This window comes from Pleurodeles waltl, chromosome 4_1, assembly GCF_031143425.1.
Source record: "Pleurodeles waltl isolate 20211129_DDA chromosome 4_1, aPleWal1.hap1.20221129, whole genome shotgun sequence".
NCBI classification, from domain to species: domain Eukaryota; kingdom Metazoa; phylum Chordata; class Amphibia; order Caudata; family Salamandridae; genus Pleurodeles; species Pleurodeles waltl.
Window position 1 is genome coordinate 207,607,286 of NC_090442.1, and position 15,676 is coordinate 207,622,961.

General features: G+C 40.0%; 1 long non-coding RNA gene across 1 annotated transcript in view; it reads right to left on the minus strand.

The window, feature by feature from the left end:
- Window positions 1–669: 669 nt before the first annotated feature.
- LOC138287582 (uncharacterized) overlaps window positions 670–15,676 on the minus strand; it is a 337,458-nt gene continuing 322,451 nt past the window's right edge. Inside the window, exon 3 of the long non-coding RNA XR_011202240.1 lies at window positions 670–767. This is a non-coding gene — a long non-coding RNA (uncharacterized lncRNA). The remainder of the gene's footprint in view (window positions 768–15,676) is intronic.

Below are 15,676 nucleotides of genomic sequence, written 5' to 3' on the forward strand. Positions count from 1 at the left end.
GAAGCAAAACTTTACATTCTCTCATCCAGTCGTTCACCATTTAAAACCCCATCCAAATTCCAAATATGGCTCTCTACTAACCTTTCACCAACATCCATTTACCCAATAACCACCCATTCATCCTTTCACCCATTCACCCACCCAAGAGATCTCATGGAATCCTTTCACCGATACCCTTTCACTCACCTGGGCTGGTATTCTTCCAACTATGGTGCACGGTCATCAACTACTAGTATACTACTAATTTATAAACAACATTTGAGGGTACAAACAATTACATGACCATGTTCAAAAACAGCTTTTTTTCCTTTTTTTATGATTGAGCTGGAGCCTGGAGCAAGAAAAAGAAAGCCTTCCCATAAAATATGTGTAGAATACCTTACATGGGCAAGCACTCTTCAGTACATGTGTTATTTGAGCCTTACCACCATCCCACAAGATAAGATAAATAAGGCAAGAGGGAAAGCTCAGTGACAAAGCAGAAGAAAGGAAGTTACAGACAGACTAGTGAAGCCAGACAGTCTGAAGTAGAGAAACTTGAAATGTAGGAAATAAGTAAATAGGATAATGCAGGGATAAGAAGAATTTACAATAGCAAATAATTCTAAGTGTGGAACAGTAAAAGTTAGGGAAATAAATATTAATATTAACAACAACAGGAGGATTTACTGTGCCAGCAGAGCCATCTGTCCCAGCACTTGTGGCTGGACCACCTTCAGCTGCCTCGCCTGCCTTATCACCACCAGCCCTCTTCCTGCTCCTGGATGCTGAATGATGAAAGAAAAAAAAATCAAAAAGATTAATGGTACTGTTAATAAATAATTTCTCCAAGAATATTCATTTTTTTAAAGGAAAAGGCAAACACATAACATTTCTACATCAGAGTTTCTTACTCGCAACGAAGCGTTTCCGTAGCTTGGAAACGATGTTCCTGGTTCGTGTATGATATATGCAGATTTGGAATACACAGGTCGTAACTACAGAGCACTTGATAACCAAGGATTTGGATATATGTTGGTGCACTGCTAAGCCATATTAAGAACATTACAGACCGATTGAAGCAATTTTTATTTTCTATTTAACATTTCATTTGACTTTTGACTAGAGCCCTGAAGAAGTCGTTGGGACTAAAAGAACTCTCCCATGACGAAACACGTGTTGGCTCGGCTCAGAATGTATTTCCATGAAGAAAGCTGCAATTTTGAAGATATGATTCAATAAACTTCTGGACCTGATTGGACTTTATTAAGACTAGCTTGGAAATTTCAGATTGCGTTTCTTTTTTAACTTTACTCACTTAAATTTTGACTGATTTGATTGGTGATAAAAATACTTGTGGTGAGGGGGGCCGCATATTATGCGAAGTTTTGTTACTGCTTCTAACCTATAGATAAACAGAATGTCTGGTTCTGACAACAGAGAAATATGCATAGATGAAAGGAGCCCATGTGCAAAATTAGTTGAGTATGTCCAAACATATTCATCATAAAAGTCTTCTACTTGCCTTTTAATCTGCCAGACCTGCATCTTTATTATGTGTATTTCCATATTATTTTCATGCTCATACAAGATAGAAAAGGGTTTGGCAAAGCTTTTAGGTATGGAGCCTGGTGTACTGTCATCCAGTTTGGGAAGAGCACAAGTCATTTGTGATGAGCTAACGAGTCCCATGATGTTTACTTATCTCTTGGATACAGAATCTATCATGCTGACTTGAGTGCTCTGAATTACTTGTAGGTTTTTACAAGCAACAGTACCACATGTGGAATACTAAGGAGCTAGCCAAGATGGTCTAGAGCCCACAAAGGATAACAAGTGAATCCCTGATGTGGCTTCTTGGAAAGTGTATTTTTGTGTGTGAAGGGTTCTTTGTTATAGTGGAGCCCTGGAAGTGAACTTGAGATACACTAGCATGAGGCAAGAAATTAGCTGATTTAGGTAGAAAGTGAGAGTCTTACACAGAGCTAGCAAAAGCACTTCCAGAGTCATGGAAATCCTCCCCCATTTGAACTAATAAAATCTGAAAAAACTTGTTATTTCCTCATGGTTGTTTTACAGACACGGATTGGGGGTCAAAATCACAAATATCGTAATAGTTAATCTTTGATGGGTAAGCAAACAATTCAGTGTAGTCTGTCCTTTAAACTAAGGGCTCCTTTGCAGATTTACAGAGAATGTATGCATTTGGAGAGGGGTGTCTTAACACGATAGGAAAACATCTTAGGTCTGTGTATGCCTTTACTGTCTAGGGAGCTTTGAAATTTTGGTTTCATGCATTCTGTCAGGATTCAGGGCAGAGCGCCCCTCGAGGTCACATAATATATCTCAGAGGAGCAGATAAAGGCATACAGCAGGAAAGAACAGGTGTAGATAGAGCACAGGATAAACGAGGAAGAGCAATCATATCATGAACAAACAGGGAACAAACCAATCATGGACAATACACTGGGTTACCAATAAGGTTGCACACAGGTAAGGCTCAAAACTTCCCACAGCAACATGGAATGTAAATGCCTCTGTGCAGATTACACTTACAGAGAGTCACCCCATAAGCCCCATAGAAAGGAGGCAGCAGATGTTATTCTGCCTCTGGATTCTTGTAGCACAAACAAGGATTGTACTTACATACATGGCACTAGCCCTTAGGGGTTCAGCTGGAATCACAGTGGAAATTCATAGAAAATACCAATGGCACACTATCACAGATAAGGCACCTAAGACTACAAACAGTAAAAGACAAAGGATGGGGCAGGAATTGCCTTCTAGGAACCAGGAGCCAACCCCTCTACAAAGGAAAACACTTATAAACAGGCGAGGACTAATATTTTACCAGATACAATAGCCCAAGAGGAAAATACAGTGCTAGAAAGGAGCCTAAGAACAGTATCTAATATTTCAGGAGCAGGTTATGCAAGGAGAAAAACTGGAGAACAGGCAAGTCATACAAGGATTCTAGGAAACTGTAACAAGCATGAGACTTGAGCATCAAGTGAACTAATACAAGGCATAAAAGGATTCTAGGAAACTATAACACGCACAAGACTTGAACTTCAAGAGAGCTGAAGACTGCAAAAGAATCATAGTGAAAGAGAATGAAACCTACTCAAAATCTAAGACACAAAGGAGAAATTACAGGAGTTAAGGTAGAAGTTAAAGGAATAAATAATTGGAAAATAATAGGAGGAACAGATAGAACGGACTAGGAAGAATTAGAAAGTGAGCAGCTCAAGGGCTGCACCAAGAGTACAAAAGGCCAGACAAAAGAAAAAACAAATAGGGATTGCAAAAACCTATAGAAAGCAGCACAGGAACAGGGCACAGCAAACAAGGCAGGGGAAAGGCTGTAACAGGCTGTACAAGAACAGAGCATAGCAAACAGGTCTAGGACAAATCTGTATTAGGCTGCACAGGCACAGGGCATAGCAAACAGGACTGAAGCAAGCAGGAACAAGTCTGGAAAACAAACCAACAAGAGGTCAAAGGGAACAAACGTCAATGCATGAAGAGTGAGCTTCAGCAAATGGCAGCTTATAAGCAGTCCCAGGCAGCAGCAAGCCCAGGGTGGAGTCACATTGATGGGCTGCACAAGACTGATCACAGGTGTGTGCGATTCCAATATCTCACAAGTCCTGGAAGAGAGAATCCAGTGCAAAGGAATAGCAGGACTACCCCATAGAAATCAATAGACGGCACAGTCCAGGTCTTATTAAATACTAGGCAATGCCTGAAGTCCATGCAAGCAAATGTAGGTTTTCAATAGCATATAATATCAAAATTAGAAGCAGGCAGGAGTCAGAAAGGGACTCTAGATGAGTGTTAATGATGATTCCCAGGCTGCAGATGGTCCGTGTACAGCGTCCCCCAGAGGTGGAACGATGGAGTCATAACAGTAAGGAGGCATAGGAAACAAAGAACACATGCAAGCCTATGGCAAAAACACACTGGCTGGATGCACAAAAAGGCTGCCAGCCACATGGTCAAAAACAACAGTGAGGAAGGAGGCATGGGGAACAAAGAACAAATGCACATCTACAACAAAAACACACTGGCTGCATGTACAAAATGGAACCCAGCCACATGGTCAAACAACAGCTGTGAGCAAAGATGCATGGGGAACAAAGAGCACATGTAAGCTTATGACAAAAACATACTGGCTGCATGCACAAAATGTCTGCCAGCCACATGGTCAAAAAACAGCAGTAAGCAAGGAGGCAAGGAGGCTTGGAGAACAAAGTACATATTCAGGCCTATGGACATAGACTACACAAAATGGCTCATGGCCACATGGCATGGAGAACAAAGACAAATGGTGGCCGATGACAAACACACACACGCACAAGTGTGCGCACCCCCCCCCCCCCACACACACACACACTGGCCAGAAAAAGGAGGAATGGTGGTAACACTGAAGAAAGCACTAACGTTAATTTAGCAATGCAAAACATGAAAATTAACTGAGCTACAAACATTTTACAACAACACACTTCCTCCTCCTATACTATCAACTATTACCACACATATACACTTTTCAGAAAATAAATGAAATGCAAACAATAGCCAACATTTTTTATTGTATCCAATGCCATCCCTGCCCTAAAAGAAGTTTTAAAAACAAATACCACAGAAACATTTCATTAACGCACTGATGACTAGTAGTGGGCCTACTCGCTAGATGGCCCACTGGAAGTCTAGGCCACATAGTGAAATAAAGGAATATTGGATTTGTAACAAGCGAAAAGGTACTGCAATGTGCAAGAATTGATGTTCACAAAAGATGAAAAATCAATGAAATGCAAAAACAAACTACTTAAACTACTTAAACTCAAGGTCAGCTACCACAATAAGCTCAATAAGAAACTCTCTATATATTGTGTGATCAAATGTCTCATCCACACCCAGGTATCCCTTTATAAGTGGGTTGAATCAATATAATGTGAATGTGACATTTGTATCACACTTAGCTTCCCCTGGTCACCACAATATATAAAGAGCTCCCTGGAATTAGGTTGAGCCCGCCCTGACTTTTAGAGGCCTGGGTGAACCCAATGGTGAAGCATGCCACTACTAGAGTGGGTGAGGGTCATATATATCTATATATATATATATACATATATATATATATATATGTACAGTGAGTTCTGCGCCGCCGTGTTGATCATGAGTCCTGTTTCCACCAGCCTTTCCATGGTGGTGACCCTGCCATGGAACGACTGGCAGAAAGACAGTGCTTGGGTCCACAGGGGGCCCCCTGCACTGACCCTGACCCCGTCGTGGGCAGTGCAGGGGATCCCCTGCCCAGCATCCTCGGAATGCACACTGTCTACAACAGCAGACAGTTTGTGTTCTGAGGTTGATGGGGACACCCTCTGTATGACAGCATTGGCCTCAGCTCCATGAGGAGCCGAGGCAAATGCTGATGCGCGGTTTCCACTGCAGTGACCGGTGTAAACCTCTGATTTCAGAGGTTTCTGCTGGTCACCCCAGTAGAAACCTTGTAACGGGGCCAGAGAGGAGCCCACCAGCCTCGCGGCAGTCTCCTCCCCACAGGTCTGGTGGTTCGGGTTTTGGACCACTAGACTTATAATGAGACCCATACTGTCTATCATACTCTTCTAATTTCCCTGTCTAGCCTCCCTCTATCTCTCTCCTACCTTCACTGCTACTTCCTCCTAATGCAATTTACCTCTACCTTGTAGAAAGGATTTTTGACATTGTATGTGACAGTACATCTTTCTCTTTCACCCTCTCTAGCAAAACTGCTACATTTGCTGTTTGTACTAAAAATATACCACCCCCTGCTGGTAGAAGTATAGAAATCCACCTATCATTATCTTAAAAAACAAATGCACCTGTTCTCTCCTCTGCCTCAGACAAGCCTCTCGTTTTCAAACTTGCTTCCTTTTCCATCATTCATCCTCCTTTCTTTTCTTAAAAGCATGCTTCTCAAACCTTTCATTATCTCACCCCCTCACTTGTCTTTCCCTATCTCATATTCCCTCTTTAGTCACCCTTCTATCTCACACTTTTCATACACATACCAAACTTTGCGCTAGAGGGCGATGGATCAAAGCGTTGGTTTATTAAGAAGAATTATACGATTTATTTCCCTAGATGAACAATGCTAATGTCACGAAAATAACTGTCAAACACAAATGGCAAGCATATAAGATTAATAACAGTTGATTAGAACGTCTTATATATCTCAATTTGATAAAGACAACCAAACAAATGATCTACAAAAGAATCACACTTATTAATAATACTAAAACCGGTAATAATGGCAAAATATACATTAGTACAGCATTCAAAAGATCTCAAAATAAGTCATGAGCATTTTAAATGAATTCCCTCACTAACCACAAATTAGCATTAACATGTTGCGCTTCATATGAAAAGAATTTAGTAACACAAATTTAGAAAAATTCTTTATCTCAGGTTAATAAATGATTATTAATGTGTAGCATTCAAATCATAAGTTGCAGCTGATACCTGGAAAACAAAAGAGACACATATTATAATACAATGACATACATTACCAATAGTAATAGTAGTAGCAACAAGCAGTTTACTTCATCTAGGGGACACCATCAGTTATGTCTTCAGATGATTTGGGCCTAACAGCAGCTAAACCGACAATGCTACAGGATCTTGACTTTAGTCATCATCATCTGACTTTCGTCTCTCCTCCACCGCTAACACATCTCTAGAGAATCCTAACTAGGTTGTTATACTAAATCTTAAAAAGCTTATGATTGGCCAGTCTATGAGGTGGCTATGCTTCAGCCAATCAACAACTAAATTGATAACCTAAAATACGACAATTCTACACTAACTAGAACATTTTCTTCAATATTATCGTTTCCTCTTCCGTTTCGTCGGTAGCTCCATTGTTTCATCACCTCCCAAACACCTCTTCTCAGGAAGAAACATTTACTGTTTCAACTTCACTTCCATCCTTGAGGAAAGACCAAGTATTAGTAACATTTTCAAACAATAGAACATTCAGCTTATTCAATGCTTGGTTAAAACATGACCTTGTAAGACATAATGCAGCAACCCACTAGGGGTAGCTGTGGACACATCTCCTAAAACTCCAAATACCCTTTTAGGTAAGCATTGAATCATGGAAAATAACCACAGCATTTAGTTAGAATTTTGCTCAGTTAGGAACAGAAACTGAACTGTGGCAACCACTTTCAAAAGTCACCTGTTTTACATGTTAATTCATTACACGTTTAGTTACCTCAAAATCATTAATAAACATGTTAGAAAATTCACACTCTCACAATCCCTCCTCTGATGACTATTTATGTCATCACATTAATCTATAATAAATTCATTTATTATTATCAATTTCAAAACTTTGAACCATTCATTTTGCGCATTATTTTTCTTTTATTTTCACTATAGAATTTATTCATTTGGATCTCAAAATTTCTTCCATTCCTTTCCAATTTTCTCCTCTTAATACATTTTATCAATTTATATGTTCCCTAAATGCCAATTAAACATAACACAATTAATGACACCCATTTTGCCCTTGTCAACATAATGGCGGTGATTCTAACCGCAGCGGGCGGCGGTCGCCGCCCGCCATGCGGTTACCGCAAAATGACTGCACCGCGGTCACAAGACCGCGGCGGCCATTCTGGCTTTCCCGCTGTGCTGGCGGGCGACCGCCAAAAGGCCGCCCGCCAGCACAGCGGGAAAGACCCAGCAACGATGAAGCCGGCTCCGAATGGAGCCGGCGGAGTTGCTGGAGTGCGACGGGTGCAGTAGCACCCGTCGCAAATTTCAGTGTCTGCTAGGCAGACACTGAAATTCTTTTTGGGGCCCTCTTACGGGGGCCCCGCGGCACCCCCTACCGCCATCCTGTTCTCAGAATCCCCATGGCGGCGGAGCGTGCTCCGCCGCCATGGAGGATTCTCAAGGGCAGCGTTTCTGGCCGCGGCTGAACCGGCGCGGTCAGAATGCCCAGCGGTGCACCGCCAGCCTGTTGGCGGTGCTACCGCGGTCATTCGCCCTGGCGGTTTTTACCGCCAGGGTTAGAATGACCACCAATATTTCTCCCCACATTGCTAAACCAATTTCCCACAGCTTCAATCCCTTTGCCAGCTTTTTCCCAAACTGTAGTTTCTGTTAATTCTTTTAAATCTTTGCTATTAGTATTTGTTACATTTTTGATCAACTCTTTAACTTTATCTGAATTATCAGGAATAAATGAACAACAGTGATTTGAACCAATAATTTACAAACTCCCTGCCCTCTTATGCCAAAAGAATGTCTAACGCAAGGCGGTTCTGAAGTGCTGCAGCTCTTGTAGCAGCCACTTCTGTGTCTAAAAGAATGATAGCTCCAGAATATCTTGTCAACATGTTATCTACTATTGTAGACAACTTCTGTATTTTGATTGAATTCAAGACTACTCCCACTGAAGGAATTATAGCCCCAGAAATGTCTCCCACAATGCTAGAAACTGATTCTCGCTTGTGTCTCGTTTGAAATTTCATCATTTCAGAAATCTTACTCAAGTGTTCAACTGATAGATTTTCAGAAAGACTATTCCCAAATAACATGTTCCACACCATCCTCTAGGAAGATAGTAATATGCATTTTTCCCACAAATATAATAAATCCCAGGTACTGGAGGGTCCTGTCTATTCATCATAAAATCCCACTTATTCCTAAACATGAAAACATGTCTACACTCACTCTTTTCAACAAACACTCAATCATTCTTACTCCATGGTCTATATATACAAAGTCTTCCCACATGCTCAGCATCTATTGTTAGTTTTCCTTCTTTAGTAATGTCAGTATATGTATAATCTACTCCAAGTTTTCTACTTATGATTCCCTTGTCTATCTTTGCCTTTATTTCTATTCTTCTATCTTCTGTGTTATCTAAGAATTTCTTTTCTACCAGTGTTAGTAAACAAGTTAAATTATTTTGTTGAGCAAATGCTGTTCCAAAAGTTAAAGTAGGCTCAAAGAAATCTCTCATAATTACTATGTCATTTTCTTTGGCTATTCTATTCAAATAACCTATGTCAGGTACAAATGACAATACCATGTCATAGTTTGAATAGAAATACTGAATATATTCTTGATTATAGAAAAGCGTTAGCAAAAGACTACAACTTATAGCGTAAGTCACAGGTAGACTATGATAAATAGTACCTTCTTCCACTGAAGCCGGAATCTGTGTACATACATAACAATCTTTTGTGTCCATCACCTCCACATACTAATGCAATAAGCGATAGAAAACATTAGAAGAAAGCTCTTTCTCTTCGTGTAAGTTGACATATATTCTAAATTTATCTTTCGTTAGTAACTTATCAGTCAAGTCTAAAGAACTATCAATTCTCGTAGCCTGATTAGCTCCATCCATATTATAAACAGACACTCCTACAAACAACAATAAACATATTAATACACATACTACCACCAATCCAATACTTAACACTCTACAACAACTAATTCTACTGCTTTGGTTATATAAGTTACTCAGAGTTTCTATATTCTAAAAAAAATAAAAAACAAAAAATTCAAAACAAACACTCAAAAATCCCTCCTAAAAAATGTTTTTCTTTTTTTTCTCAGTAATTCATTCACTCTTGGATAGTCTCCTTGTCAATTTCAGTATAGCAGCTTATCAAATCCAGTTATTTATTTGTCTAATCCAGTAAGTATTATTGTCTCTTCAATACGAACTTTTAAGCATGACTTTTCATTTTATTATCTCAGAGTCTTATCTTGCAGTCTTCACATGCCAAAGCAAATATGTTCAATGTCTCTATCAAAACAATAGCTAAAAAATTCTCCTGCCAATCATTTGTGTTTAAGTAAGCCCATTCAGGACCTGCATATCTTTTGCATGCAACTCTTTTCCTTCTTGGTCTTCTGCCACTTTCACCTTCTTCTCCACTAGTATGTTCTCCTTCTTTCAATTATTTTTTCTCTTGAATCAGTGGAACTACATTAACTCTTCCACTCTTCAAACCTTTCTCTGGCCAATTGTCTCCTTTCAATGTCTTTTTTGTCAACAATGTTCTCAATATTGAGTCTTCACTTGCCTTTGGACCTTTTCCTTCTGACGCCCCCGCAACTGGTTCAGGAAGAGTATAATCCACTTGGGCGGGACTACCCTCAATTCCTTTCCCAATGAGGTCTGTCCTTTCTTCAGTTTGGTATGTCAAACCACCTGCTTCTGAGGATACCCTCCTCTGAGCAGATCTTTCTTCTGATGATTCTTGTGATTCACTCTCACTCAAGGATACCCTCCTCGGATTGAAATCAGTCTTCTCCTTTTCTTCTCGGACTGAGTCTTCTACTCCTTTTGCAGATTGCTCTACTTCCTCAGTATTTTGCTCTTTCTCATCTGTTACATCCTAGTTATTTTCAATATTGTGCTCACTTTCTTTCTCTTTGTTCTCAGTCTTTTCAACCGTTGGTAATCTCAACAGTTCCTATTCTTTTTCTGTTGGATCATGCACCTTTCTCGTATGGCTTGCATGCACCCAATTCGGCAAACCAGCACACTTCACAGCTGTCGTCATAGTGAGTACAATCTGATAAGGTCCCCTCCACCGTGGCTCCAGGCAAGACTTTCTTATGTGCTTCCGTATAAGCACCCAGTCTCCAGCTCTCAAACTGTGGCCTTGACCTTGCGTTTGTTGTACTGGTGCGGCTTCCACCTGATGGGAGAAAGACCGAACCACATCAGCCAGGCTTTTGCAGTAATCTAGCACCATATCATCTGTAATATTCACAAGTTCATTTGCAGGTAATGCTGGGAATCTCATTGCTCTCCCCATCAAAATCTCTTGTGGAGACAACCCAGTCTTCTTGTCAGGACTGCTTCTCATTGACATTAGCACTAGCAGTAAAGCATCTGGCCATTTTAAATTTGTCAACGCACACAGGTTTGCCAATCGTGATTTTACCGTACCATTCATTTGTGATACGAGACATGAAGCTTCTGGATGATAACTACAATGTCGTCTCTGCTGAATGTTTAATGCAGAAAAAAGCTATTTTATCACCTCATTATTGAAGTGTGTTCCCCTATCTGATTCAATTGAAACCAGAAAACCAAAATGTGGAATTAGTTCTCGTAAAAGCAATTTAGCTACTGTAAGACTGTCATTTCTCCTTGTTGGATATGCCTCAGTCCAGTGGCTGACAATGCACCCAACCACCAACACATGTTTCAAACCAGCACATGCAGGCATCTCAATGAAATCCATTTGCATTCTACTGAATGGATCTCCCGCCATACCTAAGTGTCCCATGTTGACAATTGTTCCTTTGCCTACGTTCATTTGTTGGAAAATTATGCACCTATGGCAAACCAGCTCCACCACTTGTCTGAATTTTGGATTGTACCAGAACTGTTTAAAACTGATCATTGCATCTCTTCATATGGGCGCTTGACCATGATAGTATCTTGCCACTTGTGTTAACAAACTGTTTGGTAATACTACTTTCACCTTTACTGTCACCCAAATTTCATCTTCCATTTGAATGCAACAATGTCTTATCCAATCCATCCGCTCTTCTTCTGGAACGTTGTTCTGTATGGCTTTCAACTCATCTAATGTCTCAACTATTTGCATTGCGAAATATGCATATACTTCATCATTTTCAGACATCAATTCTTAATTTCCTTTGAATGAAATCCCATTCAGAGCACACAATTTTGCAACCTGGTCTGCATAAGCATTTCCCAATATTACATAATCTTGTCCTCTCTGGTGTGCACTGCATTTGACCATGGCAATTTTCCCGGGCTTTTGTACAGCATGCAAAAAATCATGTATTGTCTCTCCGTTTCTCACAGGTGAACCAGAGGAAGTCAGGAATCCCCTTTGCGTCCAAATTTGCCCAAAATCATGTAAAATACCAAATCAATACTGGCTATCAGTGTAGATCTTTACTTTCATCTGGTCTGATAATAGGCATGCCCTAGTAAGAGTCACCAATTCTGCGACTTGGGCAGAAATTACTCCTTTAAGCCATGAGGCTTCAAAGTATGCCAGTGACTGTACACACTGCATATTCTGCTCTTAAGGCACCTCTGTTGTCTCTTAAACAGGAAACATCAACAAAGAGGATTTGATCATTGTCTTCCAAACAAGTGTCTCTAATGTCATCTCTTGCATGATTCTGTCACTTCCAAACAATCATGTTCAACATCGTCTATCCCATTCAGATTTCCCCCTTCATTTGGTAACAATGTTGCCGGGTTAAGCACTGTATATCTTTTAATCGTTACATTTAGTGCTCCAAGAATCACAGTCTCATATTGTGTCAATCTTGCATTTGTCAGATATTGTGTCTTTGACCTAGTCACTAGGATTTCTATCGAATGAGGTACCATCACTGTCAGAGGATAACCCATCACAATGGTTTCACTTTGAGTTATACTCTGCTCAACTGCTGCAACTGCTCGTAAGCCTCCGGGTAAGGCTCCTGCAACAGTACCCAAAGTAGCTGAAAAATATGCTACTGGACTATTGACACCACCATGTGTTTGTGTCAAGACAGACAAATAACATCCATCTCTCTCATGACAAAACAACACAAAAGGTTTTGTGTAATCAGGCATACCTAAAGCTGGTGCTCAACACAAACTCTCTCTCAGTTCAGTAAATGCTCTCATGCATTCCTCGTCCATCATTATGGGATCTGGAACATCCTTATGTATCAGTCTCTGCAGTTGCTTTTAAATGGCTGAAAAATTGTGAATCCACTGGCGACAATATCCTACCATTCCCAGAAACATCCTCAACTCTTTTTGTGAACTTGGTATTTTCATTTTCATTATTGCCACTACTCTTTCTCTTGAAATTCTCCTCGACCTTTTCTCAATCAAATGTCCCAAATATTTTACTTCTTGCTGACAATACTGCAATTTAGTGGGAGATACTTTATGACCATTGTCTCCCAGAAAGTTCGACAATGCAATTGTATCCTCTCTACAAGCTTCCTTTGTCTTTGATGCAATCAACAAATCATCAATATACTGTACCAATGTCGATTGGTAAGGCATTGCCAATGACTACAGGTTCTTTTTCAAAATCTGATTAAAAATTGATGGCAATTCTGAAAACCCTTGAGGAATTCTACGCCAGCAATAGACTCGGGTCAGGAGCTTCAAACAAAAGAGATATCTGCTGTCCTCATGTAGAGATACTGAAAAGTAAGCTTGGCACAAATCAATTACTTTGAACCATTCTGCATCTGCATCACATGGAATATGAAACATTTCACCACAATGTAATTTATTTTCCTCAAATCTTGAACAAGAAGAATTTTCCCATTCTGCTTTTTCTGCTTTTTCAAACCCATTATTGGTGAATTACACGGACTGCTCATCACTTCTTTCAAAACTCCCTGTTCCAGAAATTGTTCTATCAAAGGTCTTATCCCTTCAATTACCTCATTCGTCATCAGGTATTGTGCAGTCTGTGGAAACACTACATTCTCTTTCACTGCCACTTTGACCCATTCGACTCCTTCAATCAAACCAATGTCTTTACCTGAAAACTCCCAAACTTTTGATTTAACTCTTTCCTGCAAATCGATTGCCAGATCTTTTTTCTCGAAAACTGGAAAGAAATGAATGAAGTCTTCCATACTGTAATCTTCATTTGCCTGCTCATTTTCATCTGTCTGATCGTCGACATTCAACACAGCTAATTCACAGGACATCATCCTTTTCCCAACATCAACTGACAAATCTTCCTCTTCATCACTGTTTGTCTCAAATTGAATTCCTTTCATTGAACAAAAAGTCAAACAATTCATCTTGCACAGTAAGTCTCTTTCCAACAATGACACTGGACTAGAATCACAAATAACAAAGCTATGGCAATCTCTAAAATTACCAATTTTCACAAGAACTGGTTCTGTAAGAGTGTTGACCAAATGTTTATTTGCAACTCCTACTATCTGCACTGTCCTTTCTGAAACTGGTATATCTGGAACTTCCATAGTTCTCACTGTTGAGCGTGTCGCTCCCGTGTCAACCAGGAAATTAACCTCATGACCATGTACTTCACCCTTCACACAAGGACCCCTCTGGTCCACTTCTAATGATGCTGCCATCACATACTCCTCCTTATCTGAACTATCCAATGGCCATTCAGCTTTTATTTCATTCTCAGTGTGTAAAGGAAATTGTTCAGCTGTTTTTACACTTTTGTTTTTACTCTGATTTGTCACCACTTGCAAAAGCATTACTTGTTGCTGCTCCATAGGACTCTGTATCATTTGAACCTGTCTTGGCATGTGCATTTGCTGTACAGGCACCATTTGCACCTGTGGCTGCATTTGTTGCATTTGTGGCATTTATACCTGTTGTACCTGAGGTTGTGCATTCTGCATCTCTTGTATTTGCTGTAAAGGTTAGAAACCTTGCATATTATTCAGATTGTTCTGGAAATTTTGACTTTGACCATTTGTCTGCTGTACCATTCCTCCCTGATTTAACAGTGGGCACTGTCTTTTCCAATGTCGAATTAATCTGCAAATATGACAAGGTAACACCTTTTGCCTTTGCTGCTCATCCTGTATCACCACTGAACTCAAATCCACATTTCTATTGACTACCGAAATCATCATTCCACCTCGACCTCTGCCTCGACCTTGACCCGGAAACAAACCATTTGCCTGTGGCAGCTGTTGAAAATGTCCCTGCAATCCTGTCTGTGCAGCCTCAATCTGCATCACCATCGCTTTCTCTTTCAGCTTTTTATGTTTCAACTCAATTTCGTCGCTACAATATTTAGCATATTGCAACACCTCATCAATCAGCTTTGCTTGCCAGCAAATGAAGTGATTCTTAATCATCTGACTTACTTCTAGTTTTAACCCTTCAACAAACCTGAACCCCAAGTGATTTATGCTCTCTTTCCCAATCGTTTCTACACCACTGAATTGTTTGAATGCCTTCAACAACCTTTCATAGTATGCATGAACTGATTATTTTCCTGCCTGTGATGTTCTATCTATGCGTTGCCAATCAACATTTTTTGGCGAAATTCTCGTTTTCAGAAACTGAATGACTTTATAGTAATGTTTCATTACTTCAGGAGATGGTGCACCTGTTTTTAAATCCCTTTGCGGTTCTCTCGTTGGCCAATCAACACTCCTCTTGCATTCAATCCACAAATCTGCTGGAACAACAATATCAAAAAGTATATTTAAATCTTCCCACAGACACTTTGAAAGTTTCACAAACTTATCTGTCTGTTGGTACCACTCCATCAGTTTCTCTCTTAGCCTCGGATAATCACTTGTGAAACTTATAATATCACTCCTGTTCCAAGGTACATGTATAAAATTCCCTCCTGGTGTTTCTCACATTGGCAGCATTTTCACTGATTCTCCTGCCTGCCTCACATCATCTTTCTTTGGCCTTTCTCTTTTCCTGACCCATTTACTTTCCCATTTATCTAATGCACTCCAAATCTGTACTTTCTATAGTAATTCTCTAAGATGTGTTCTCATCCCTGTAGATCTCATGTGAATAAAGTTTTCCTCTTCTATGCTTAACCTGTAACTTCTTTTCAAGGTTTCCGATTTTGACAAATCAATGTCATAATCGTCTGCTACTTTTTGTAACTGCTGATAAACTCTGTCTGCTCCTCTTGTAATTATTTTGCAT